Raw genomic sequence first — 27,503 nt, forward strand, 5'->3', positions numbered from 1 at the left:
CAACTCTGCTTCCTGGTCCCAACCCTGGATAGTCACAGTTTGGAGGATTTAAGAAAATTGGCCAGATTTCTAGAAATGAGAGCTGCTCCATCCAAAGTGGGATGGATGCCGTCTGTCCTAACAAGACCAGGTTTTCCCCAGAAGCTTTGCCAATTATCTATGAAGCCCACCTCATTTTTTGGACACCACTCAGACAGCCAGCAATTCAAGGAGAACATGCGGCTAAACATGTCACTCCCGGTCTGATTGGGGAGGGGCCCAGAGAAAACTACAGTGTCCGACATTGTTTTTGCAAAGTTACACACCGATTCAATATTAATTTTAGTGACCTCCGATTGGCGTAACTGGGTGTCATTACTGCCGACATGAATTACAATCTTACCAAATTTACGCTTAGCCTTAGTCAGCAGTTTCAAATTTCCTTCAATGTCGCCTGCTCTGGCCCCCGGAAGACAATTGACTATGGTTGCTGGTGTCGCTAACTTCACATTTCTCAAAACAGAGTCGCCAATAACCAGAGTTTGATCCTCGGCGGGTGTGTCGCCGAGTGGGGAAAAGTGGTTAGAGATGTGAACGGGTTGGCGGTGTACACGGGGCTTCTGTTTAGGACTACGCTTCCTCCTCACAGTCACCCAGTCGGCCTGCTTTCCCGGCTGCTCGGGATCTGCCGGGAGGGAACTAATGGCAGCTAAGCTACCTTGGTCTGCACCGACTACAGGGGCCTGGCTAGCTGTAGAATTTTCCAAGGTGCGGAGCCGAGTCTCCAATTCGCCCAGCCTGGCCTCCAAAGCTACGAATAAGCTACACTTATTACAAGTACCATTACTGCTAAAGGAGGCCGAGGAATAACTAAACATTTCACACCCAGAGCAGAAAAGTGCGGGAGACACAGGAGAAGCCGCCATGCTAAACCGGCTAAGAGCTAGTAGCTGCGCTAAGCTAGCAGATTCCTAAAAACACGCAAAGTGAATAATGTGTAAATAATTTAGAGGTGATTCAGCAGAGGGAGTGCTTTAGTTAAGGCACGTGAAGATTACACTGTGAAACAAATCGTTATCTAGTTAACTAGATCAATCAACTGCGCAGATTAAACAGCTAAACACTGCTGTGCTCCGGAACAGGAAGTGATACAATACTGCAGTGAGAGCCAACCACCAGTAGAGGTTACAGCCTCTCGAGGTCTGTGTGAGCCAGACCTCAGATATCATTCCACCATAATTACACAAACAGCTGTTGCCTTCTCACCAAGCTACTGTCATGTAGCCCATCCCAGCCTTGTGCAGGTCTACAGTTTTGTCCCTGGTGTCCTTAGGCTGGCCATACACTATGCGATATTTTCAATTGTTGCACTTTTCTCCAGCTCAAACTGTGACAAAACCGCAAGGTTTAAAGGTTCAGAGCGCACTATTCATGTTCTCACACTGTACGGCCCGATACTCTGATGCAATCTGACTGCTCACATTGTACGTTCAAAAACCACACGTCGGGCTCGTGTTTCCAGAAGCAAAACGTAACAGTAGTTTTTTTTCTGTTTAAAAAAATGATTTCATGCCTATCAGCGCGCACAGTGAGTGAAATCAGGTGGGGGGAGACGCAACGCATATGCACGTGTGCGCACACACAGCAAACAGCAACATGATTCATGAGAGGACGGTAAAAAAGAAAACAAACATTCATAACAGGTGTTGCTACTTAAACTGTTGTATAAATAAACTATATTTTATACGGAGTCTTACAGCTGTGCAAGGTGTAGCAACTTATCCCTCATCTGTCGTAAATCCTGTTGTCTGTCATATACGTTCAGTCTCCCACCACCTGATTCCACTCACTGTGCGCGCTGATAGGTATGAACTTTAATATGATATTAGGTTATTGCGAGGGAAGGCAGTAAAAAAACAAAAAAAACAAAAAAAACACAAGACTTTACATGAGATCACTGTTTGCTCTCTCCGGTGTTTGCTCATGGACAGTGTGCGAGGTAATCAGTGTGTAGACGCTTGTAGCGCTGCTTCAAAAGCGCGGAACCCTCATGAGCCACGACGGCCGACCAAAATATCAAACAGGTTTGATTTTCATCCGACCATACAATTCCCGATCGGGAGGTGGTCGTGAGATGTTAAAGGCAGCTCGTTACTCCATGTAGACTGCACGATGCAGGACGCACGTTTAAGCTGAAACTCGGCGCGATGCAAAAATACTCGCACGAGTGAATAATCAGCTGAAAAAGGGCCAAAACTCAACCAGTGTAAGCCCAGCCTTAGACGTCTCTTTGGTCTTGGCCATGGTGGATAGGTTGGAGTGTGATTGATTGTGTGTGGACAGGTGTCTTTTATACAGGTAATCATTTCAAACAAGTGTAATTAATACAGTGCAGAATAGGAGGGCTTCTTAAAAGACTAACAGATCTGTGAGAGCCAGAATTCTTGCTGGTTGGTAGGTGATCAAATTCTTGTTTCATGCAATAAAATGCAAATTAATCATTTAAAAATCATACATTGTGTTTTATTATTATTATTATTATTATTATTAGATTCTGTCTGTCACAGTTGAAGTGTACTGTTAATGCACTTGGTTTCAGTGCGGAAGCTTCCCAGTTCAAATCCCACCCCTACCACATTTCTCCATGTAATGTGGAGTTGCGTCAGGGAGGGCATCCGGTGTAAAATTTGTGCCAATTCAACATGCAGATCCACCTTGGATTTGCTGTGGCGACCCCGAGTACAAAACAAGGAAGCAGCCGAAGGGACTTACTTTTTACAGTTGAAGTGTACCGACAATAAAAATTACATACCTCTCTATTCTTGTAGGTGGGAAAACTTCAAATATTTATTTGCCTCACTGTAACTCCCCAGTGTTTATTTTGTCAAATTATCAACTGTTTCTTAAAATTACAAGCAAACAAAAAGTTTTTATTGCCAAGTCATTTAGTCTTGGCAATGGTGTAGTTAGGCTTGGATCTCATACAAGGAAGTTCTGAAATGGAATGCACAGTACGTGCAAACTCCTGCGTCATTGCTCACAAAGGTCAAAACCTGTTTGTTTATTGTGGCAATGAACATACATATATATTTTTTTTATGGTTCAAGTGATGTGAAATTGTTCTGCACAGATTTAATGACTATTAAAATGGAGAAAATTAAAATAATTGTGGAGTTAGCAACACCATAGGTGCAGGAATAACACTAGCAATATTGTGAAAGTGTAGGAACACGGACCCACAACAGGGGGCGTAAATGAACGGGCAATGGATAAGCCAAAACAGTAACAATTTAATGTTATGATGTGCACAATGGAATACAGACAATAACAGGTTTGGAAATACAGTCAATTATACGTTGAGTGACGTGTGGACAGGTTCGATGATAGGAGATGTCCGTCCAGAAAAGAGCCGGATCCCACACGGCTTCCACCGCCAACGGATCTGAAGAACACCGGAGCCGCCAAGTCCTGGGTCCCCAGGTGGCCACCATCTCCAGCTGTCAGACCTGGTACTGCTGGCAGAGAACAGAAACAGTACAGATGAGTGTGAGTTCGCACACTCAGTAATCCCTCAGTCTGTGTTCCTTAGGGAGGGAGAACCTCCACCTCCAATAACACACTCGTGCAGCTCCTGTTTAACCACTTATCTGGTTGGGGTGTGAGGCGAAGCCATCGCTATTCACACCAAACGCCAATCCAGCAGACAAGGAAACACCACAGGAAAACAGCTGCAAAAGAGATCAGACTATGACTCAGTTTAGATTCCGCAGAGAAATTACCTCTATGGTAGCTGATTTCTCGGCGGGGAGGTGGAGTTGCAGTCCGGCCTTTATGTTGATGGTGATGGGTCGTGGATGAGTGACAGCTGGTGCTGATGATGAGTGACAGCTGTCACTCCCAGTTGCTCTGACGCCCTCTCGTGCTTGAAGCCCGCATTTCAAGCAGGGCGCCATGTGGTGGTGGTGGGCCAGCAGTACCTCCTCTTCAGCGGCCCACACAACAAGCAAGTCAATAAAAATACAACTTGACATGAAATCAAAGATAAATAGACTATGCAATAGTGTAAATTGTGGCTATTTTAACATCTGGCCAAGTGTGACACAAAACTGATGATGATTTGGCTCAACATGAAGAATAAAATAATCATAAGTAAATTAAATATATCAACTGAAAAAAATCTCAAGAAATTTACTTTAAACGAGAAGTTTGGGAACAATTTCCACACAGCAATTCTAACTACATCAAATAATTTTGATTTAAAATTCTCTTGTTTTTGTCAGAAAGTGTTACAGAGTGCAGCCTGTTAGGTTTACTTTCAATTTTTTTTAAGCCAACTGACTTTTGACAAATACAAAACTAAGTTAAAACTGTGCAGCAGTATATTATGTGCAAGTGTTATGTAACTTCTATTTTGGTATCTTTTGGTAAATTTCAGCTGGAACAGTAAATCTAGTTGTGATCATCTGTGTGCTCATGTGTGTGTTGGTGTGAAGATGAGGTGTAATCAGATGCAGTGCCAAACACTCGAAAACCCAGCCTTTTCTCCCACCTCCTATTCTGACCGGAGGGTGCCAAATGGCACTGCTGGGGTAATTTACAACTCATTAGGCCACCTTTTCTTACGTACTTGTTCTTATGTTTCATATGTGTTTCTTATGTGCAGTCATTAGATCAGAATGTGCCAGTACCAGAGTAACCGGCAGTTTGAGCTTTCTGCTCAAGCTTGCATTCTGCTCTGCATTCTTGCAGCTTTCCGCTCAAGCTTGCATTTTTGGAGTTGCACTCAAATCTTGTTGTATATATATTTATATATACTTCTATACTACTATTTTTTTAAACAACCTATTTCAAGCATTATGCCAAAATATGTATTACAAGAACACAGTAATTTGATCATCTCACCTTCTTGGGCAAATGGTTCAATCCACGAAGCGCACCTACATTCATCTCTCTCTCTCTCTCTCTCTCTCTCTCTCTCTCTCCGTCTGCAACTGCGTCTGCTCTGGCATGTTTGTGTCACGTGGTGCTGCTGCGGGTGGCGCTGATTTAGCAGAGGCACTGTCCTGTGAGCGCTGGTGGTAACCTCGCCCAGCCGTGCTGTCAAGTGATTGCCAGGTGACTGTCACATTTGCAAGGTATTTATTCACAGTTTATGTCTCTGAATATGAAGAGCAAGTGCAACTTTCTGAAAAGTGCTTATTTTACTCACCTAACTACAACCCCTGGCAAAAATTATGGAATCACCAGCCTCGGAGGATGTTCATTCAGTTGTTTAATTTTGTAGAAAAAAAGCACATCACAGACATGACACAAAACTAAACTCATTTCAAATGGCAACTTTCTGGCTTTAAGAAACACTATAAGAAATCAAGAAAAAAGATTGTGGCAGTCAGTAACGGTTACTTTTTTAGACCAAGCAGAGGAAAAAAATATGGAATCACTCAATTCTGAGGAAAAAATTATGGAATCACTCTGTAAATTTTCATCCCCAAACCTAACACCTGCATCATATCAGATCTGCTCGTTAGTCTGCATCTAAAAAGGAGTGAACACACCTTGGAGAGCTGTTGCACCAAGTGGACTGACATGAATCATGGCTCCAACACGAGATATGTCAATTGAAACAAAGGAGAGGATTATCAAACTCTTAAAAGAGAGTAAATCATCATGCAGTGCTGCAAAAGATGTTGGTTGTTCACAGTCAGCTGTGTCTAAACTCTGGACCAAATACAAACAACATGAGAAGGTTGTTAAAGGCAAACATACTGGTAGACCAAGGAAGACATCAAAGCGTCAAGACAGAAAACTTAAAGCAATATGTCTCAAAAATCGAAAAATGCACAACAAAACAAATGAGGAACGAATGGGAGGAAACTGGAGTCAACGTCTGTGACCGAACTGTAAGAAACCGCCTAATGGAAATGGGATTTACATACAGAAAAGCTAAACGAAAGCCATCATTAACACCTAAACAGAAAAAAAACAAGGTTACAATGGGCTAAGGAAAAGCAATCGTGGACTGTGGATGACTGTATTTTTATTTGTTGGCAGTAAGTGGCAAACCAGCCTGCAGTGCAGTGATGGATATCAGAGCATTTTTTTCAAAAGCAAAAAAAAGCTTCAGGTGAGGTTTGTGCACTCTATAGACCTTATGTGATAGTAGATATGGACACTGAGAATAGCAAAGGATGGAAATTGAAGCTCAGGGTAAATTGAATATGTGTATCAGACTGTGGAGGTGTCTTACTTGTGTTACTGGTGTTTTGGTATGAATTCTGACTTTTAAGTCACACATTTTTATTTTTCTTACTTTTAAGGACTTCATTAGATCTTGTCTGTCCTTTCTACGCTTTGCTGTTAATTCAATAAATAATTCATATTCATATATTTTTTATCCTGAACCCATTTATGTGCAGTGTACCATCTGTGTTCTCCATCCAGCCTTATAGTGGAGTGCTGCTGTAGCTGTGCTAAACCAGGTCCTCCTGCACACGGCACTAAACCTCACTGATCAGAACAACTGCAACTACTGTATTTTTATGACTTACAACGTGGATGTGCGTGCTGCCAGAAAAAACAAGACGTCAATGAGTTTGTAGAATAAATAAATGAACAGCCAAAACTAAAACACAATCTATGTAATGCCTAAAACTGTCTAAATGTAATTGAAAAGTGATACCAGTGTGAGTGTTCTGTACTAAGTACTATGACATAATAATCTGTTAAGATGAAATAAAAAATCTTCAATAACTATAAGCTCATAAGACTAATATAAAACAAGGATAAAATACTTTACTCAGTCTCTGAATATTTCAGACCTGCTCCTAAGTTACAATGTTTTCACTCTGAAATCATGGGAAATTGTATTTCTGGACATCTAGATTTTAAAATTTTTTAAAATGTGCTAAGCACCCTTAAAACTGGAATTCTAAAATCACCTCTGTCTTGCACAGCAGCACTTTGAAACAGCAATCCATGCTTTGCCTCCCGGCTGGATTACTGTAATGCACTTTAATACGGAATTAGCCAGTCCTCCCTTGCACGTCTCCAGCTAGATCAGAATGCTGCTGCCCGTCTGCTAACTGGTGCACGTAAGAGGGAGCACATTACACTTGTCCTGGGCTCCCTCCATTGGCTGCCTGTGCATTTTAGAATATATTTTAAGATTCTTTTTTTTTGTTTTTAAATCTTTAAATGGTCTTGCCCCGCCGTACCTCTCTGAGCTGCTTCATCTTTACGCCCCTGCTCGCCACCTCCGGTCAGCCGATCAGCTCCTCCTGGAGGTGCCGAGGTGCAAGCGTATGCTCAGAGGGGACCGAGCTTTTTCCTGTTGTGGCTCCAAAGATGTGGAACGATCTACCGCACCACATCAGGCAGGCCTCTTCACTTTCTGTTTTTAAAACCAATCTTAAAACCCACTTTTATGCACTGGCTTTAAACCTGGAATGAGATCTCAGTCTGTTTTGATTGTTTTAACTGATTTTACTTGTTTCAGTTTTAATTTTTTTGGGCTTGTTTTTTGTTATTTGTACTTTGTGGTTTGTTGCTTTTTATGTCTCCTCATCTACAGCACTTGGTTTCAGCTGTAGCTGTTGTTTTAAAGTGCTTTATAAATAAAGTTGATTTGATTTGATTCTTTTGTGTCTTCATTACAGCCTTTGAAGATATTAATTTCTGCATGTAGGTAGGAATGAGGTGGATCAGACAGTGATCGGAGAGACCCAAAGCTGCACGGGGAACAGAGCAATAAGGTATCCTTTATTGTGGTGCAGCAGTGGTCAAGAATGTTCACATCCCTGACGGGACATGTTGCAGTATGTCTCATGGCCATGTTCTTGGTCTATTTGATAACTTCATATCTCCTCTGGGACGCCATGGTGCATGCTGTTCTTTAGTTTACCATGCTACACAGACAAAACACTGTTTTAGTTTTACACATATCGTTTATATACCGCACGAGCAGTCAACGCACGTAGATGTCAAATGCAACATTTTTCCAGGAGCTGAGGAGGCGGAAGAGGCAGGCAGAGTGCTGTGTGTGTGACAGCTTGCAAGCTGTTGTAGCAACTCTCTGTTTAGTGAAGGTATCTTTCAATATGACATCTAAAATCGAAGTCTGTTTTCTGTCAGTTTTTGAGTCTTCTGAGTTCCCTCCCCACATTAAGCCGGGAAAATTTGGGAAAACCCTTTCAGACACATGATGTACTGTCTGTATTTGCAGTTCTTGGCTGAGATTTGCTCTGTTAAAATTCCTCAGAATGATGAGCAGGCAGTCTGGATATTTTCTCTCCACATCTGCGATCTGGTCAGCGAGCTGCTGCTGTGCCTCCGTTATGCTCCCCTGAGGTGGAATATAAACACTGACCAGCACAAATGAGGAGAACTCTGGCAGTGAATAGGACGGGCGACAGTTTGAATAAATTTTTCTGGCTGAGGGCTGCACATCCTCCTTAACACTATGACATCTGTACACCAACCTTGGTTTATATAAAGCATGTCCCCCCCCCCCCCCTGTTATCCCAGAGAGCTCCGTTACGTGACCCGCACACAGCAGCTGGCAGTCCGGCAGGTGCAAAGCTCTATCGGGGATATGTTTACCGAGCTAGGTTTCAGTGAAACACAATGCGGCGGATCTGCCAAAGCCTGAGTTTTTTTTCCTGTTCAGGAGCAGCAATATATCAATCTTGTTTGACAGAGAGCGGACGTTGGCAAGGTGAACAGACAAGAGCGCTGTGCGCACCCTCACCATCACAATTTCACAAGCGTGCCTGCTCGTTTTCCCTGCTGGTGTTTCCTGTAAACGCCATACACAGCTGCTGCTCCTCCAACCAAAACATCTGAAAAAACCCCAGGTTTGTTGAAAACCGGTGAAAAAATACCAAAAGATGACAGTCCAATGTTTATGAGGTCTTCCCTGGTGTAAGTGACCAAAGAAGGAGGGCAGAGTGCAAAACTCCCCACAAAACTCACAAAGTACGTAGAGAGCTCAGTACCATGGCGGCCATTTGCAGCATCATCTTTGAGTCATGAATCACAGATCAAGTTTGAGGAGAAAATATGTCCTTAAAGACATTCATGTCCAGTGGTACTGATCCAGACAGCAGCTTTACTCCTGGAAATGTAACAGCAGCACCTCCAACAGCGGAAAACACATAGACAGTGGGAAATACTACATCTGCAGGAAACACAACAGAAGCAGCAAAAACAACATCAGCCATAAACACCATATCAACCATAAGCAGAAAACACTCTGAAAATTCATGAAAAGTATGTATGGGTAAAGATATATATTGGACCAATTTCAATGCATAACACTGGTCAACATTCTTTTTTTCTTGCATGGACTTTGAGAACTGATTTAGGGTCATTTTGGGGTGCTGAATCTGAGCTCAGAATTTTTCTATCACATCATGTTTTTTTTTGTTTTTTTTGTTTTGCAATCTGCATGTTTCGTATTGATGGATTACGCAAAAGCTACTCATTCACCGCAAGAATGCAGCTTTTGCTTCAATGCTTGATACGAGAAATATGTTTTCATATCTAAAATACATGATGTGATTGACAAAAACTAACACCAGATTTGGATTCAGTGCCCCCAAATTACCTAAAATCCATTGAAAAACTCAATGCAAGAAAAATAGTGTTGATGAGTGTAATTCGAATCCAATTACCTTTTATCCACAAATCTGATTGGTTAATCGTGTGACATAAACAGGCGTATAATATATCTGTGAAATATACAAAACAATAGACTGGTGGCCAAATATGTATTACTCCGCGTTCTGACCGATGTCATTATTGTTGAATGTCATTCCTGTACTCCTGTGCGCAACGGCACATGCGGAGTATTGTCGGGATGCGGAACTTTCGAGACACAATTCTTCAGAACACCGCCTGCACGCTCTGCTAGCTGTTAGTGATGTTAGCTCACATTGAGAGAAAACTGCGTGCCGCCACCGAAATGGGTGAATTTAACCACATGAAAGTATTGATGTGAATTCTGTTAGAGAATTACTGTTTCAGATTTGATGGATTTGATGGATTTTCACATTTGATGGATTACTCCGCTCCCTGACCGCTGTTGGAGAGACGGCCTGCTGCCTTACGGCAGTGGCGGCTCCAGAGATATTTTTCTGCAGGTGCTGTTGGGGAGCTTGGAATTTTTATGAGTGTTCTATGGGCTCCTGTGTCGTGACGGCTCTCTGCTAAACCTCTGCCACATTCACAAGCATACGCACACATAGTCACATTCTCATCTATGACAGGCACTAATGACATACAGAATGATGAAAATCACACACACACAAACCTAGGCTACTGTTCAATACAAATATTCACAGACCTCCACATGTAGCCTGTAACCTAAAGGAAAAAATGCCAACAGCAGGCAGAGAGAAAATCTTTCACCTACCATTGATGCCTTCATAACAGCACAATGGACCTATTGTTGTGGTTAAGGGGAAAAGCATCAATGATTTGGTTCCTGTCCAGAGGCCGTGTTCTCTGAGGGGTAATTACCAGGAGTTATGGGCCTTTCACACTGAGTACGTCGGAAGCGCCAAATGCGTCAAAAATTGGTCTAAAAAGCATTATTTTCAGTGAGACGCATTGCTTTTTAAATGCGTCAGAAGCACTGCGTCAAAAGCCGAGCTAAACCAACGCTTCTGACGGAAGCATGCATTGCGGCTTGTCGGCAGGCTGATGCGGTCAAAGTTCAATCCAATCCAACTTTTGACACGCTGAGCTGTGACGTAGCTTCGCGTTGTCCAATAGGAACAACGCGTCGGGCCAAAACACAGAAGACTAGTGGCAGAAACCACTGATCTATACAAAACGGATTGCTGCAAAAACCACTGATCTATACAAAATGGATTGGTGCAGAAACCACTGATCTGTACAAAAACAGAAACGTGTCACAGGACTGTTCATTTATAGAGCAGTTTTCTGAAGAAAAATCCTTGGAAATGTTTTTTGTTGTTGTTTTTGTTGTTTGTTACCTCAGAATTTCTGATTTGTTAAAAAAAAAGTTTAGAACACTTGTAATTAAAATAGCTAAAAAAAATAAAAATAAATGGTTCTTTAGAAACCTTTCGTCTGTAAATTAAAACCACCTGTTATTTCAGATTAGATAATTTCTTGTTTAACGTAAGGAACCTTGGACATTTATTTTTAGACAAATAAAATAACATGGAAACTTGTACATTTTTAAAGTCTGGTACATTGTTTATATCTCATTTCAACCAGAAAAATGTAAATAAATAAATAAATACAAATGTTTATTATAAATGCAACAGGAAATAATTTAACAATGACTGCAGTGTGATTGTAAAGTAGGATTTCTGTGACATACACCTCATGATGAATTTTTTTAATGGCCATTTCAACTTGTAATGTTGCCAAAATATGTAATTGCCTTTAATATTGTTACCAGGACAGAGTCATTTCTAAAATATGAATTTGAGCACAATAAGTGGAGAGCTTCTACCTGTGCAAATGTCTTTTGACTTTGATTCGTGGACATTTTTAATGATCCGTTCATTTATTGTTAAAATATAAAATGAAACAGCTTTTTTAAAAATAATAAAATAGTTGCTGTTGAAAGAGCCTTTTATTTAGAAGCAGGTGATGTTATGCTGGATTCTTGGGACCAGATGAAGGTCTCTTCTGCAGCTTTGAACTCTGGTGGTGTTGCTGAAGACACTTTTGTCCTATTTTGAAAAGCAGAGATGTTTTCTTTCGACTGGACTTCGTAGTGTTCAGCTCATCAATGGAAGTTTGGTTGTCTGCACAGCAAATGTTCCTGACTGGGACAAAAAAAAAATCTTTAAATATAAAGAAACACTAACCAGTTTATATATATATATATATATATATATATATATATATATATATATATATATATATATATATATATATATATATATATATATATATATAAAAAGGAAAAAAAAAAACAATGGAAAAAAATGCCACCCCCCCCCCAAAAAGTTATTTAAAGTTGAAATTTGTGGTCTCCCAAAAAAGCTGTAGCTTTATTTGGTAAAAATAAGAAAGACCATCTACAAATTAAAGGGTTCACTCAGATCAACTGTGCTAAAAAGCTAAGCTAACGTTAGCCGATCACGAAAGCTTCACAGCAGTGCAGAAACGTCACGTTTTACTTTTATTTTATTCTCACCTCGATAAAGCTGCAGAACTAAACTCCGCTGGGCAAACTGGGACTTGGCATATATCCAAAAAGTGGGAGATTTCGGACTCCATCTCTCCGGCTGCCTGCCTCGTTCTGTCCAGGAATGATGCCTGAAAGCCGGCTTCTCCGTGTGGGTCGGCCTGCTGTCGCGGTTCGATCGATATCCCACCAAGTCGTCAGTCCTCCCTCGGTCGGCGTCACTCTGAAAGGTAGCTGAAAAAAGCTTCTCCCAGCAGGGTGATGGGAGAATCGTTCTACTGCTGTTTTTTAAAGGTTTTGTTGTGGTTCAGGTGACCTAAATTCAAGATGACGATTGCTGAACTTTTTTCAGGTTGTGGAAACAGCCAGAGTGTGACGTAGCAATCTCCACCCCCTTGCCGCTTCCAAATCGAAGAGTCTGACATCACGCATCGCCAATGCGTCTGACGGATTGGGAAGTGTTGACGGATTGGCCTGAAGTATTCAGTGTGAAAGGCCCATTACACCGGGTCACTGATTTGTCTGTGCCTACTGCTGTTCCTTAGATAGTCTTTTAGGCCACACAGATTTCACTTCTTTTCAATTCCTCTCATGGATATTTGGGCACCATTTCAACAGCTTGAAACTACACTCAAGCAGACATCATCATTGATGCTGAAAAACGCATCCATGCCTTTGTCTCTTCTAGGCTTGACTACTGTAACTCCCTGCTCTTTGGGATCTCTGGAAATACTTCTAAAGGCTCCAATACATTCAAAACAGTGCATCTAGAATTCTGACAAGAGTATGCAAACAGGAACACATTTCACCTATCATCATCCATCAATGCATCCATGGCAATGCCCCCCACTCACCTGACCTCCTCACTCCCCACACACCCTCCCGTTACACTAATCACAACACTAATCTTCTCCGTCTCCCCTCACACCAAACTTCACACCATGGGAGACAGGGCCTTCTGTTCAGCTGCCCCTCATATTTGGAACTCCCTCCCTGACCATCTGAGGGCTCCACAAACTGTGGAAGCTTTTAAAAAAATCTTGAGACATGCCTGTTTAGACAGGCCTATCACAGGTCTCAATAATTTGAATCTGTTGCATCTTAGTCTTTTATTTTATTCATTTATTTTGGTTTTATTACATACTGTGAGAATGGCCTGGACAGACAGAACTGTGTTGGAGTGTGCAGTGACGGTGCATCGCAGCCCAGTCTCACGTTTTTTTTTTGTTTGTTTTGTTTTTTTGTTTTTTTTGTGCTCCTGTGACGAAATGAGTCAAATTTTCGTGACAGTGTTTTCTTTAAACTCACTATTCCTAACCCTATGCCTTCCCCCCACCCTAACCTTAACCACCCGACCCCCCCGCCGCTTCACTTTTAATTTCATGCAGCCATCATGGAATGAAGTAGAATGAATTCGTGAGGCCCTTTTCATCGCAATATCACGAACCAACAGATTAATGTATATTTCGTGCTGCTGAATCACGACTTGACGTGAGACCTGGTTGTGCAGCGTCAATGACTGGCAAACATGGTGGTGTCATCAGACAGATGCTTGATCATGCACCAGAAACTAAATGGACTCACTGTTTTCTTCACCGTGAAACCTTGCAGCAAAAGAGATCTCACCAGAGGTCCACGAGGTGATGGATGTAAGTGTGAAAACCATCAACTTCATAAAAAAAATTCTGTGAACTCCAGATGTTTTTCTAAGCTTTGTGAGGGCATGGAAGCAGATCATGTCCAGCTGCTCTATCACACTGAGGTGAGATGGCTCTCAAGAGGACTCGTCCTCAAGCGTTTGTTTGAGCTGAGGAATGAGTAAGTAAGTAAGTATATTTATTTATATAGCACCTTTCACAGACAAGGAAAGTCACAAGGTGCTTCACAAAAAAAAAAAACCAATAAAAATACTGAGAATAAAAGACAATGTACATCACAATAAAATAACTCTAAGACGCACACAGTGGTCATAAAACAGCCCTCTCAATACTAAGGACGGATGCCTGGAGAAACAGATGGGTTTTAAATTTGCTCTTAAAAACATCGACAGAGTCCAGCGAACAAAGAGACAAAGGGAGATCATTCCAGAGCCTTGGTGCAACGGCCTGGAAGAGCGATCTCCTCGGGTCTTAAAGTGGGTACGAGGGACCCTCAGAAGGTTCTGATCCACTGACCTCAGTCTCGAGCGGGAGCGTAGACACATAACAGGTCTCTAATGTAGGAGGGAGCCTGGCTGTGCAAAGCTCTAAAAGTCAACACTAGGATCTTAAAATGGAAACGCAACAACACTGGGAGCCAATGAAGAGACTTTAAAATAGGAGAGATATGAGTCCTTTTGCTTGAGCGAGACAGCAGCCTTGCTGCAGAATTTTGGACCTGCTGCAGACGGGACAGCTCCTTTTTGTTCAGACATGAAAACAAACTGTTGCAGTAGTCCAAACGAGAAGATACAAAGCCATGAAGAATCAACTCAAGATCATCTTTTGAAACAACTGATCTGAGTTTGGAAATCCTCCTCAACTGGTAGAAACAGTTTTTGGTTAGCTGCTTGGAATGATGCTCAAATGACATATCTTTATCAAAGATAACACCTAGGTTTCTCAGGCCAGATTTTGCAGATGAGCTCAAGAGACCTATACTGTTTAATCCCCGGAATGACATCATGGGGGCAACAACCAGCACCTCGATTTTATCCGAATTTAACTGCAGCGAATTTGCACCGAACCATTGTTTTTTTTCTCAAGGCAGTTCAGTAGAGAGTCTAATATCTGGATCTCAGGGGCTTTAAATGAGCAGTAATTTTGGATGTCATCAGCAAATAAATGATAAGAAACATCAACGAACTCCTGGATAATCTTTCCCAAGGGGAAAACATAAAGCAAAAACAAAATTGGCCCCAAAACAGAACCCTGGGGTACACCACACGTCAAACTGGCAGAGACAGAAATGATCTGATTTGCAGTGACACTAAAGCCAGAACAGTCCCTGACAAACCAACCGAATTGCGTAGTCTTGTTTGAAGGATTTTATGATTGACAGTGTCAAATGCGGAGGAGAGGTCTAATAGGACTAGAACGGTGCATTTTCCTCAATCCACAGACATCAAAATATCACTAGATACTTTGAGTAGGGCAGTTTCTGTAGAGTGATGCCTGCGGAAACCAGACTGATAGGTGTCAAACATGTTAGAAGTCACTAAGAAGGAAATTAGCTGATCATAAACCACCTTCTCCAAGACTTTGGACTGGAATGGAAGTTTGGAGATAGGTCGGACATTTTTCAGATCAGAAGGGTCCAGATTAGACTTTTTGAGAAGTGGTTCCACAAATGCATGTTTAAAAGAGCTGGGGAATACACCAGAAGACATGGAGACATTTATCAACTTGGTAACCCAGGGGCTAATGACATCAACACATTAACAAGATGTCTACACAGTAGAACATCAGAAGGACATACAGAGGGCTTCATCCTGGTTATCAAAGTTGAAATATCAGCCTGTGTTACAGGATTAAAAAAGGACCATGTACGGGGCAGGCTCAGCAACAACAGGGACACCGTATGTGTGCAAGGGAGATTAGCTTTGATGTCCTGAATTTTGCAGACAAAAAATTTAAGGAAACCATTGCTGTCAGCTTTGCAGGATACAGGTGTTAATGGATCAACAGGACCCACAATAGAGCTGATAGTGTCAAACAGGCCTGGCTGAGAAACCAGCTGCAGTGTTCTCAGTGATGATGCGCCTCTGAGACCTAATCTCAGATCGCACAGGCTCAGGAGTGAAAGAAAAATCAAATAAAACACCAATGGTCACTCATGTGAACATCCTCTATACAGAGGTTGGCAACATTAAGGCCAAGAGAGAAAACCAAGTCAAGAGTGTGACCTTTCTGATGAGTGGGACCAGAAACATGCTGCTCAAAAAGTCTCAGTCAATGTTAAAAGTTCCATTGCAGTGGAAGAAGTGCTGTCATCAACATGAATATTAAAATCACCAATAATTAAAACGTTTTCCAACTTTATTATTGATGATAAAGTCACTAAAGTCCTTTAAAAAGACAGCAGTGTGTCCAGGAGGGCGATAAATCAGCACACAATAAAAAGTCAGCAGAACCAACTTTAAACACCTGTGATTCAAAGGAGGGGAAGGTTTGAGTGTTCATCACTTTGCAAGTGAAACTGTTCCTAAAGACCACCTCGAGACCTACTCCTCGACGAGAGGGGCAAGGCATCCCAAAAACAGAGCATCCATCAGGACAGAGTTCATTTAAATAATTAAACTCCCCTCTCTCTGCCATGTCTCCGTGAGGAAAAAAAATCCAAGTTATGCCTGATAAAAAGTTCAACAGACCCATCCGAGACGAGGGTGACGTCACAGTCTTCACATCGGCCGGGCACAGCAGGATTGGACAAAGACACGGGACGTGGCTACGCGGTCTCCATTTACGTCTGGAAGCCACACGCCGGCCGGCAGGTGCAGACACTGGAAGACACAAAGGCGGAACTCTCCAGCAGTCCCGGCTCCGGAACACCGGCCGCTAAGACCCCGGTAGAGGGCGACGAGGACACACCGACACCACAGCGCGCCTCGAAGAGGAATCGCCCGTAAACACCGGTGATCCAGCATAGCGGTCCGCAGGCGCAAAACCCGTCTGCGCCTCACTTGGACACCAGATCGAACGCCTCGCTTCATCCGCCTCTTCCTCCTGCCTGGAGCTCGAAACAGCAGCAAGCACTCGGTTGAGTCCGGTGGAAAGATAAACGGTGGAGGAAAAGTTTGACTGTACTCCCCAGTCACTAAAAAAGGACTCCATCGACTCTTTTATGGCAAAAAGAGAGCCACGATCGTAACTCCGGAGAGCAGAGACGTGACCATAAGATACTTGAACTGTTATGACCACATTCAATATAAAAACAAACAATAACAATCTATGAAGGAGGACGAGAGCAGTGGCGTTGCCAAGCACAGGCGCCATCTTGTCACCTTACATACAGTACATGAGGTAAAATCATGAATGAGGTTTCTTTTCTCACTGAGAGAAAAAAACTCCTTTTGAACATTACGACACCAACACTAAGTTCACAGCTAAACTTGCCTGTACCTCTGTGACATGTTTTCACTGCTGAATGAGCTAAACATCTCACTTCAAGGGAGAAATAGTAACATCTTTTTTGTTGCAGACAAAGTTCAAGCTTTCAGGAGGAAACTTGCTTTGTGGACTGAGAGGGCCCAGGAGGAGAGAATGGACATGTTTCCACGTTTGTCTGACATTTTGGAAAACTCCCCCCAGGTGAACCTCAGTCATTCAGTCTCTCAGAACCTCACAATTGGCTGATAAATTTGCTGGACACTTTCCTGAGGATCCCAGAGAGGGAGACATGTGGGTTGTGGACCCATTTTCAGTGGATCTCACTAAAAATGATGTTGCTTTGCCCTCACATCTGGAATCACATCTTTTGGAAGTTTCCACTGACAGCACTTTGAAGAGGCAGTGGTCCAAACTGGACCGAGGCTCCTTCTGGATTGTTGTCTCAAAGGAGTTACCCATGTCTAGCACTGAGGGCTGTGAAACTCCTCCTCCCATTCATAAATACATACCTGTGTGAATCAGGATCTCCATTGTGGCCACAACTAAGACCAAAACTCTAAACAGACTCAGAGTATCGCTGGAGGCCCCATTCCACCCAGACTGGATCTGCTCATCTCTGAGAGGCAGGCCCAGGTGTCTCATCAAGAGGTCAACATGAAATGGAAGTTGTAGCATGTTGAAAATGGACTGTTGTGACTGTTCTTAATGTTCATTTGTCACAGATTTGTAGAGTTGTTGAGAATTTTAGTTTTGTTGGAGAGCAAAATAAAGACTGCTAAATTATCAAATGCAGTTTATCAGGCAATATTTTCAATTGCACTTTTATTTAAATTTAGTTATTTACTGAATTTTATTATATTATCACAGAATTTTATTTATCAGAATTTCTCTAAGTATCCAAATCAAAATATTTTGGATTCATGATTTTTTTTTTGTTAATAAGCCTGGCTTGAGCCTTTATATTTTTTCTCACCTGTTCAGTGTTGTTATATGTGCAGGTTTACATACACAATATAAAGAAATGACATGATCACAGTGTATCATATTATTTTACAAGGTTTTTAGCTTGTTAATCTGTATTGAATTCAAATCAAACCAAGACTCAGATCAATTAAAATTAAAGCGTTAATATTTAAATGGGCCTTGGGCTACTTTGTAAAAGGTTGAGAACCCCTGGTCTAATGTCTAGCTTTTTTCATTTTTGCTTTGTTTTCTTTTGGTTTATGAGTCAAAATCTGTTTAGGAGAATGTGGGTGGGTGAAGGGTGGGATATGAGGCAGATCAGCGTGCACACAATTCAAAGTAGTGCGTGATTTTCAACATTGTTTTATTTGTAGGTGTGGTGTCTGAAACGTTTTACGTCTTTTTTTTAAAACCATTTGTTGTGAAAGTGTAGTGACACGGACCCACAACAGGGGGCGCAAATGAACTGTCAATAGATGAGCCAAAAAGTAACAATTTAATGTTGTGAAGGTGCACAACGAATACACAGACACTCTCAGAATCTGATAACAGTCAATCCACAAAGGTGACGTGTGGGCAGGCTCGAGGATAGAAGACGTCTGTCCTGAGAAGAGCCGGAACCACACGATTTTCCGCCGCCACCGAACCTGGTGAATACTGGAGCCGCCAAGTCCCGAATTCCCAGGTGATCACCGTCCCCGACTGTCGGATCTGGTACTGCTGGCGAAGAACAAAGACAGTCAAGTGTGGGTGTGTGCACACCCCGTAACAACAACGGTGGGAATGCCACCTCCACCTCTAACACACACTCGTGCAGCGTCTGTTTAACCACTTATCTGACGAACGTAGGACGAAACAGTTGCGACCCACGCCGGTCCTCTGGTTGACAGCTGCAAAACAATAGCTCTTGGAATCAATTAATACAGGCAGAGAAAGTTACCTTCATAGAAGTACGATATCTCGGCAACGAGGTGGAGATGACGTCTGGTCTTTATGGAGTGAGATGCTGTAGAGTAGATGGGTGACAGCTGTCAAGAGATAATGAGTGACAGCTGTCACCCCCGGCTGTGTCCGTGGCAGCAGCGCCCTCTCGTGCCTGAAGCCTGCACTTCAGGCAGGGCGCCCTCTGGTGGTGGGCCAGCAGTACCTCCTCTTCTGGCGGCCCACACAACACCATTTTTCTTTTGTTTGTACAGATACTTGTTTTGTGTGAACATGAGAAAGTACATGTATATTTGATGTCTGTTATTAAAGGTCCATGTTCTGACTCACAGAAAGTGCATTGTTATGTGTAAATGATGTCACTCACATTTTTCCTACAGTCTGGTTTCAATTCACCATCTCCACCTGGGTCGCCAGTTTTCTCCAAAATATTCATATACATGGGTCAGAGTTTTAGTACAGATACACACATTGGGCCTCATGTATCAACGTTGCGTACGGCGATATTTGAGCGTATATGGGGTGTACACCAAAACGGCTGCGCTACTTGGCATTTATCAATGTGGTCGTTGGCGTACGCTGCACTGAAAAATATACACCAGGTCCAGAGGTGGCGTAAATTTATACACCAAAATGAACCAGCGCTGGAATCCACATAAAAATGAAGATAATCAACATGATAAACAGTGCCATTATACAAATCAATGCATATGTTACATAAATAACACTTTCCTGATTATACTACATAATAATCAATACAAATCCCCCTGTTGCGGGATTGTTATGGAGCACGATCCGTGGCCACAGCGTTACTGCAAAGACAGCGCTGCTCGCCTTTTTCTCCAGACTTCGAGCCTGGAACCAGAGCAGCGCTGAGCTTAACTTCATGTGGTGTGATCGTTTTAAACTATGAAACTGATAATAACAACTGTAGTTTCGTCATTCCCTTAATTCGCCCGTGCTGCAATCAGGTTTTGTCGTCTCCATTCGGTTGTCACAATAAAATAAATACAGAAATACATTTAAAAAATAAAGAAATCTGACAGATTAGGCGTGTCTTAATTGAGCGAACAAATATCCACGTCAAGAATTATTGACATGTGAAAAGAGAATACAGTGGTCCCCTCGCTATAACGCGGTTCACCTGTCATGGCCTCGGAGTCTCGCTGAGTTTTTAGTCCAATTTTGCATGCCTTTTTTTTTTTTTACAGTGTTTAGTGTGTTCTGCGTATCTGTTTATAAGAATCTTGTCGCCCAGAAGAAAAAAGAGCGCCAACAACTACTCATAACTGTTTGTCACTCGGAAACTCACACCTGCTGCAGCCAGGTGTGAGTGGGAAAAGGTGCAGCGTCAGGACGCAGAGGAGCGATCTGTGACATACTGGTCAGTCACTATTAATAATTTCTTATGTGTCCGACCTCGTTCGTTGATCATTAAAATTAATTCGTTAGTTCTAAATGCCATCATAATTATTTATAGGAAAACGTTCTATTTTTATTACTCAAACAAATGTTTGGGCCTGAAAACAGTTTGGTATTATTTTCCTACTAAGGTTTGAACTTTGAGAGTGTTTACACACGAGAGAAAAGTGAGAAAATGTTCATGCCTGATTGAGAAAGTATATAAACTGTAGTGAGGGGTTTTACAGCTTTGAAACGTCTATAATAATTGTAAAAAATAACGCTGACTACATCGCGGTTTCGCGTATTACGGGCTATTTTTTTAGAACGTAACTCCAGCGATTAATGAGGGACCACTGTAACACTTTACTGATTATATACTACAAAACAATTGATATGACAGCCGCTTTTGATGCTCTATTGGCACGCGTCGTGATTGGTGGAGTTCTTTTTCATTGCCGTCTTTCCGGCTTCTATGTCGTAAAATGAGGGTGTGTCTGAAGCAGAATATGAATATTTATGGGCGTGTTTATTATAATTACGATCGTTTCCACCCGCCGCATTTATCAAGATCACGTCAGGCGTACGCCAGAAATGGGCAGGTGCGCACTGCTTGATACATGTCACGGCGACTTTGGTATTTTTCAAGTTTACGCCGTAAATTTACGCCACAAGTGCGCAACATCGATACATGAGGCCCATTGTGCTGTCTGTTTTTTTTTTCAATACATCACCAGGTTTGTGTTGGAGGTGGCGTATGCCTCTTTCACCTCGTGATTTTTACATTACAGCCTTATTAAAAATTGGATGGAATTCGGGGTTTTTGACCCTCAATTTTCTACACACAATACCCCTTAATGAAAATGCAAAAAAAGAGAGGGTTTTCTTTTTAGATTTTTTGCAAATTTATTAACATTAAAAAAACTAAGAAGCTAGGCTGTGTGTCTGCGTGTGGAAGCATGTGCTGGTGGTGTACTGCACCACATACATGGAATTGCCTTGAGGCCATCCAGGCAGACAACCCACCCATTCCAGCATTTCCAATTGTTTACTGCAGCCAGGTGAAACATTGGTGATAAACTGACTGATGACTGACTGATGAACTCATCCCATCTGCTCAATGTGATGTTAATCAGTCAAATCACCTGCTGGAGTCAGTGGCTGCAAAGAAAACCTGAACCCTCTTGGCCCTTTCTGGAATACTTTGGCCACCACTGCTGTAGAGAGTTTCAAGTCCAGACTTAAGACCCATTTATTCTCCCTCTCACATGGCTACTATACTGGCATAGTATGGTACTATGTTTCCTATCCTTTTAAATTCATTTTATTAGTAACGGAACGGGTCACGGCCTCTACTTTATTTAAATTCTGGGTCTGTTAGTGAAGCTTTGGGCCAGTGGCCAACAATCACCTTTGTATTTTCTCTGCTTTCCTGTTGATTTAATGCTGATAATTATACTTTAGGTGTAGTTTTTTCTGGCCGACTGATTCTGCAGAGACGTGTTCCATTACTAATAAACTGAATTTAAAGCATACAGTGGGGCCAAAAGTATGTAGTCAGCCCCTGATTGTGCATGTTCTCCTACTTAGAAAGATGAGAGAGCGCTGTAATTTTCAACATAGGTACACTTCAACTGTGAGAGACAATATGAGAAAAAAATTCCGGAAATCACATTGTAGGATTTTTAAATAATTTATTTGTAAATTATGGTGGAAAATAAGTATTTGGTCACCCACAAACAAGTAAGATTTCTGGCTCTCACAGACCTGTAACTTCTTCTTTAAGAAGCTCTTCTGTCCTCCACCTGTTACCTGTATTAATGGCATCTGTTGGAACTTATCTGTATAAAAGACACCTATCCACAGCCTCAAACAGTCAGACTCCAAACTCAACCATGGCCAAGACCAAAGAGCTGTTGAAGGACACCAGGAAGAAAATTGTAGATGTGCACCAGGCTGGGAAGAGTGAATCTACAATAGTCAAGCAGGTTGGTGTGAATAAATCAACTGTGGGAGCAATTGTAAGAAAATGGAAGACATACAAGACCATTGATAATTTCCCTCGATCCGGGGTTCCACGCAAGATGTCATCCTGTGGGGTCAAATGATCATGAGAATGGTGAACAAAAATCCCAGAACTACACGGAGGGACCTGATGAATGATCTGCAGAGAGCTGGGAACCAAAGTAACAAAGGCTACACACTATGCAGAGAGGGAATCCTGCAGTGCTAGGTGTGTCCCCTTGCTTAAGCCACTACATGTCCAGGCTCGTCTGAGGTTTGCCAGAGAGCATATGGATGATCCAGAAGAGGACTGGGAGAATATCATGTGGTCAGATGAAACCAAAGTACGAGGGCTGTCCGTAAAGTATAGGTCCTTTTTATTTTTTTCAAAAACTATATGGATTTCATTCATATGTTTTTACGTCAGACATGCTTGAACCCTCGTGCGCATGCGTGAGTTTTTCCACGCCTGTCGGTGATGTCATTCGCCTGTGAGCACTCCTTGTGGGAGGAGTCGTCCAGCCCCTCGTCGGAATTCCTTTGTCTGAGAAGTTGCTGAGAGACTGGCGCTTTGTTTGATCAAACTTTTTTCTAAACCTGTGAGACACATCGAAGTGGACATGGTTCGAAAAATTAAGCTGGTTTTCAGTGAAACGTTTAACAGCTGATGAGAGATTTTGAGGTGATTCTGTCGCTTTAAGGACTTTTCACGGTGCGAGACGTCGCGCAGCACTCTCAGGCAGCGTCATCAGCCTGTTTCAAGCTTAAAACCTCCACATTTCAGGCTCTGTTGATCCAGGACGTCGTGAGAGAACAGAGAAGTTTCAGAAGAAGTCGGTTTCAACATTTTATCCGGATATTCCACTGTTAAAGGAGATTTTTTTAATGAAAGACGTGCGGGCGGATTGCAGCGTCGGCTCGCAGCCGCCGCGACGCTCCGTCACAGGAAAAACACCTCTGCTGGAAGCCTTAAGGACAAGTTGGAACATCTCCAGCTGATAAACAATTTCTCATATACTCACTCCACTGAAAGCCATCAAAAGCCAACTGGATTTTAACAAATGGTTATCAACACGGAGGTGTTTTTCCTGTGCCGTCGCGCCGCGTCGGCTGCGTCCCGACGCGCGGACCCGTCTGCACGTCTTTCATTAAAAAAATCTCCTTTAACAGTGGAATATCCGGATAAAATGCTGAAACCGACTTCTTCTGAAACGTCTCTGTTCTCTCACGACGTCCTGGATCAATAGAGCCTGAAATGTGGAGGTTTTAAGCTTGAAACAGGCTGATGACGCTGCCTGAGAGCGCTGCGCGACATCTCGCACCGTGAAAAGTCCTTAAAGCGACAGAATCACCTCAAAATCTCTCATCAGCTGTTAAAATTTTCACTGAAAACCAGCTTAATTTTTTGAACCATGTCCACTTCGATGTGTCTCACAGGTTTAGAAAAAATTTTGATCAAACAAAGCGCCAGTCTCTCAGCAACTTCTCAGACAAAGGAATTCCGACGAGGGGCTGGACGACTCCTCCCACAAGGAGTGCTCACAGGCGAATGACGTCACCGACAGGCGTGGAAAAACTCACGCATGCGCACGAGGGTTCAAGCATGTCTGACGTAAAAACATATGAATGAAATCCATATAGTTTTTGAAAAAAATAAAAAGGACCTATACTTTACGGACAGCCCTCGTAGAACATTTTGGGAAAAAATCAACTCGCTGTGTTTGGAGGAAGAAGAATGCTGAGTTGCATTCCAAGAACACCATATCTACTGTGAAGCATGGGGCTGGAAACATCATGCTTTGGGGCTGTTTTTCTGCAAAGGGAACAGGACGACTGATCCGTGGTTAAGGGCAGAATGAACGTGGCCATGTATCGTGAGATTTTAAGACAAAACCTCCTTCCATCTGTGAGAACATTGAAGATGCAACCTGGCTGGGTCACCCAGCATAACAATAATCCCAAACACACTGCTCCAGCAAAGAAGGAGCGGCTCCGTAAAAAGCATTTCAAGGTCCTGGAGTGGCCGAGCCAGTCTCCAGACCTCAACCCCATAGAAAATTTGTTGAGGGAGTTGAAAGTCCATGTTGCCCAGTGACAGCCCCAAAACATCACTGCTGTAGAGGAGATCTGCATGGAGGAATGGACCAAAGTACCAGCTACAGTGTGTGCAAACCTGGTGAAGACTTACAGGAAATGTTTGACCTCTGTCATTGCCAACAAAGATTATGTTCCAAAGTATTGAGGTGAACTTTTGTTAATGAACAAATACTTATTTTCCACCATAATTTACAAATAAATTCTTTAAAAATCTTAGTGTGATTTATTTTATACCCCACTGTAGTTCTATGGTATGCCAGTATGCTAGCCATATAAAAGGGAGAATAAATGCATCTTAAAGTACATGTTGCACCGAAATCATAACAATTCAGATTTAGGCTGTTAGTGACCATCTGATGATCCACCGGGATTACTTTGTGCACTTTTGTGACCAGTTTCAAAGTATATGGCATTAGCAGCAAACAACTATGGAGACATTTGAGAAAAAGTACTTGTGAGTATTTATGTGTTTCCAAAAGGTGACGTAACTATTAGCAGCATCACAGTGTGTACTTGAATGGAATGTAGCTGCTAACATTAAGAACTGATGTAGAGATTAAAAACACCGTAAAAGCAGCAGCCCTGAGAAGATTTAGTGCACCTGCGGCCATGAGTCATGTCATAGAAGCATATATATATATATATATATAGAGAGAGAGAGAGAGAGAGAGAGAGAGAGAGAGAGAGAGAGAGAGAGAGAGAGAGAGAGAGAGAGAGAGAGAGAGAGAGAGAGATAGATAGATTGATATAGTGTGAGAGAGAGAGAGATCATTTGTAAGTTCTACTAGTCCTCAGGTGCGGATAGCCAGAGAATAATGTCCAGGTCCACTTGCCCTCAGGTTCTGATCGTGTGCGCGCACAATGTCTGATCCCAGCTCTCGTCAACTTCTGTCAGGATTGTGGCACACTGGATAGAGAGTCCATTATCTCCTGAAAATAGCATCTTCTGAGTTTTTGCAATATGATACATACATCTGCATGTCCAGGCAGTCTGTGGTGGAGACAGTTCATGTCATGATCACAGCAGCAGTAAACCAGCATCCTGGCACACAATCAGCAGTGTCATACACTTTAGGTTCCAAAATCTGACAGACTCTGAAAAAGTTAAGAGTTTTGGGGGGTGAGGTGTTCCATCGTCTATAAACCCGAGCCATCACAAAAGCTCCAAAGCTTCATTATCGGACATACCCACATTCATTTGGCTTTGTCTGTCAGTCAGCAGATGTTTCTTCTCATTCCATTATGTACGTTACATGCCGAGAATTGCTGACAATTGCTGAGTGAGACGTTTTCTGGAAATGCACCTGTTATCTCGCTCAGGGAGAGGAATAAAAAAAACATCACAGACCACTAATTAGAAGTGCATATGTGTAGAGAGACTTACAATCATGAATACTTTGATGTTATGTTTCTAACTGGGATGTTAAAAATTATGTGACATGTCCTTTAGGTCTAGACTTGAATATCTCCACAGAATCTGTTTTTATCTCCATAGGGATATCATTCCAGCATAATTACAAAAACAGCTGTTGCCTTCTCACCAAGCTATTGTCCTGTAGCCCATCGCAGCCTTGTGCAGGTCTACAGTTTTGTCCCTGTGTCCTTAGATGACAGGTGTCTTTTATACAGGTAACGCTTTCAAACAAGAGTAATTAATACAGTGCAGAATAGGAGAGCTTCTTAAAAGATAACTAACAGGTCTGTGAGAGCCAGAATTCTTGCTGGTTGGTAGGTGATCATATTCTTATTTCATGCAATAAAATGCAAATTAATCATTTAAAAATCATAGTGAGCTTTTATTATTATTATTATTATTATTATTAGATTTTGTCTCTCACAGTTGAAGTGTACTGTTAATGCACTTGGTTTCAGTGTGGAAGGTTCCCGGTTCGAATCCCACCCCTACCACATTTCTCCATGTAATGTGGAATTGTGTCAGGGCATCCGGTGTAAAATTTGTGCCAATTCAACATGCAGATCCACCTTGGATTTGCTGTGGCGACCCCGAGTACAAAACAAGGAAGCGGCCGAAGGGACTTACTTTTTACAGTTGAAGTGTACCGACAATAAAAATTACACACCTCTCTAGTCTTGTAGGTGGGAAAACTTCAAATACTTTTTTGCCTCACTGTAACTCCCCAGTGTTTATTTGTAAATGATGTATTTAGGCTTGGATCTCATTCGGGGTTTTCATGTATCCCATAATCCCTTGCGTGCCAGAGAGTCGCTGCAGTCAAAATAACATAGAGAATCCACACGATGACAATTATAAATGAATATTATACTACAAAAATGTCATTTTTAAATGCTTTTCATCACGTTAATAAAAGACTGCTGCATTACACCCTGAAAACTTGCTAAAACAATTATAACAAAAAATCTGTGTCTACTACGTTTAATCTGCGTGGCATTTAATAAGCGCAAACCAAATTTCAGACATATATATATATTAGTCTGGAACAAAGAGGACAAACAGTGTTGTAAAGAATAATAATCAAGACGTTAAAGAGCAAACTTCACTTTCCCCCAGAACGACATGAACAGGAAGCGAGCGTAGATCACAACAGCTCCCATTGAAAATAACGGAAAGACAGCCTGTGATTCTCACATGTTTACATAAAATAAACGCAATAACAACATCTATAAACCCAGAGAATATATTCACAAGAATTTTAGGCACAATATAAAAATAGTTTTATGTTGCGATGTTAATTGTGTTGTCCGTGTATAGCAGTTAAAGTGAAGCGTGATCAAAGCGTATCAATGCAGTTCTCAATGTTACTGAGATCTTGCAGCACGGCAAACTCTCCGAGGTTTTGCAGGATTTGAAACCTGAAAAGCCTCTATACAAGGAAGTTCTG

General features: G+C 42.0%; 1 long non-coding RNA gene across 1 annotated transcript; it reads left to right on the forward strand.

Annotated features, from left to right (window-relative positions):
• The first annotated feature begins 2,293 nt into the window (after positions 1 to 2,293).
• Positions 2,294 to 26,386, forward strand: LOC117531568. Its single transcript, XR_004566645.1, has 3 exons — positions 2,294 to 2,368; positions 16,511 to 16,516; positions 26,304 to 26,386. It is a non-coding gene; the product is annotated as an uncharacterized LOC117531568 (long non-coding RNA).
• Positions 26,387 to 27,503: the final 1,117 nt, after the last annotated feature.

The sequence above is a fragment of the Thalassophryne amazonica genome, chromosome 18, assembly GCF_902500255.1.
Source record: "Thalassophryne amazonica chromosome 18, fThaAma1.1, whole genome shotgun sequence".
NCBI lineage: Eukaryota > Metazoa > Chordata > Actinopteri > Batrachoidiformes > Batrachoididae > Thalassophryne > Thalassophryne amazonica.